This window comes from Neodiprion fabricii, chromosome 7, assembly GCF_021155785.1.
Source record: "Neodiprion fabricii isolate iyNeoFabr1 chromosome 7, iyNeoFabr1.1, whole genome shotgun sequence".
Lineage (NCBI taxonomy): Eukaryota > Metazoa > Arthropoda > Insecta > Hymenoptera > Diprionidae > Neodiprion > Neodiprion fabricii.
The window spans coordinates 4,765,847-4,768,162 of NC_060245.1; positions in this window are offsets into that span (position 1 = coordinate 4,765,847).

Sequence of the window (2,316 nt, forward strand, 5' to 3'; positions counted from 1 at the left end):
TCTGAAACAATGTCGACAATTCACTCTGTTTTCACTCAATTTTAGGGGTTGTTTTTAGTTGTATTGAATTTCTCGACGCCGAACGCGGCTTTTAAATAATGCGGAAAAGACGTACAGCTGCACTTCCGTGCCAAAAAGAAAGAAGAAGAAAAACCGAGATGCGTGACCGAAAGTGTCAACAACGCCAGAAACTAATGCATCGTAAAATTCAGAGTTAGATGCTGAGACGAGGGAGCCAGTGACGGAGTATTTTGGTCCATATATCCGTTGAAATGATATTAGAAGCAAGTGTTCCGCAGTAATATGCAATTAACCTTAAATTACACGCTCTGAATGAGCGGGTGTAATTAATTACCCGAGTCACAAGCGAGTTTCACTATTAGGTACAGTGTACAAAATATCCGCAAGCCAGAGCTCGTTTACCAACGTTAAATTTTCCACCGTAGCCTTTCTTAATTGCTGGCACTTAAGTCCGAATTTCTTATCCGTCCCGGGCGACGTTGCTGTTGAAAATTTTTCCCGTCTGCGAAAAAATTCGAAGATCCGAGAACCACGTGGCTTATCATCCGATTGGAGGAGAGGAGAGACTTTCAGGAGTGTGATAGATTTCTTCTCGCATCGGCAAAGCGCTTTGCCGTTACCGAAGGGTTGAAACTTAAAGTCTTGTATTACGAGTGAATCGAGAAAGGAGCGATCGAGCAACGGTCATAAGAACCAACGCAGCTTTGATCTTTCCAATCAAACGGTTTTTTCAAGTGTATAAGGTAGGCGTGCTGATTGCCGGACTCTGAATTTCCACACGCATCGGCGAATTCGAGGCGTTCAGATATATCCGAGAACTCGTCGAACGAACCGATTCGAACGCCAAACTCTGATATTGACCTTGTCGGACATTCGATATCCATGGTGTACGTGTCTGGTACCTCAAGGCGGGGGTGCATGGCGGGGAATAGAGTGCTGTTGGCTCTAAAAGGCCCTATAAAGACCCCATGCTGACAACATCGCTTATCAGTGACTCCGGCCTTCGGAAACCAGACGCAGAAAATACATTCTCGCACTCGTTGTATACACGGAGAAAAATTTCATTTGCAGAGTGACTAGAAAAATTGAGTAAAACAGGTATCGTTGAGAAAAAAAACTGTTGGAAGTACGAAAAACGAGGTACGCGTAAACATTTTGCGATATCGTCGATACTTTTTTGGTTATTGCAACGCAAAATCAGTTTCTGAGGTTTACTACACTTTTTTAGTTGAACAAGGCTTCAAGGGGCACACCTAGTGTGACAGCCTAAAATAAAGGCGATTTTTGGGAATTTAAAAAAAAAAAAAACTGCTGTATCAATTATTTTAAAATTTTAAGGGTATATTTATACATATTTTAAGAATGCACAGTAAAATTTTTGAAGAAAAAAATTCAATATTTCATTGTAAAGACAAAAATTCAAAATCCGAACCTTTAAATCTTTTCCGATTTACAGGAGTTTTTTTTTTTTTTTTTTTGTTCATCGTAAACAACAGTTTTATGAAGAATCCGCATTAAAAAAAAAATTCTTTTCTTATGGGAACCACCCTAGTATCTGTACCAATTGTGAATAAATCATCTTTCGAACGGTCGTTCGCTTACCTATTGTCGGTACGACGAAAACAGCTTCTGATGTCGTCTAATGTTTTACAGATCCTCGTAGGGACTGACTGCTTATTTCAAATCTCAAAACTGTCGATGAGAACATGAACGGCAACTCGTAGAAATTGTAAGACGAGTCGGCGAGCTGCTGTCGGTAAAAGTGAATCGATTAATCGATTATTCCGTTGTTTTATTTTCTTTTTTATTTACGAAACAGTGCATATGAAATCAAAATTTGGTGAATTTCAGTGTGTAACCTTAAGGGCGGTAACATTTTTTTGATAATTTATAATTTCGTTAACAATATTTTTCAATCCCAGGTGAAAATATTCATTCATTTTTCACTTATATTGTATTGCATCGTACATGGGAGAAAAGAAAAGAAAAGGAAAACACCATTCCGAGAAAAAAATAATCGAATCGGTGAATTAATCGAGTTTAAAAAATAATCTATTATATTCGATTAAGCGAGAAAAAATGATCGATTGTTTTTTATCATTTTTCCGAGTTTATTTATTTATTTTTTTTTTTTACAGTTTACCTTGTGCAAATGCGGGTGATTCTGTTGAACATCTTGAGACGATCTGTAGACGCATAATGACGGTCACTATTCCGTTCCCTAACTTGCTTCACACACGCCATGGGAAATAGCATCAAGGAAAATACCCTGTTGGAAATGAGGAACGTTGGAAG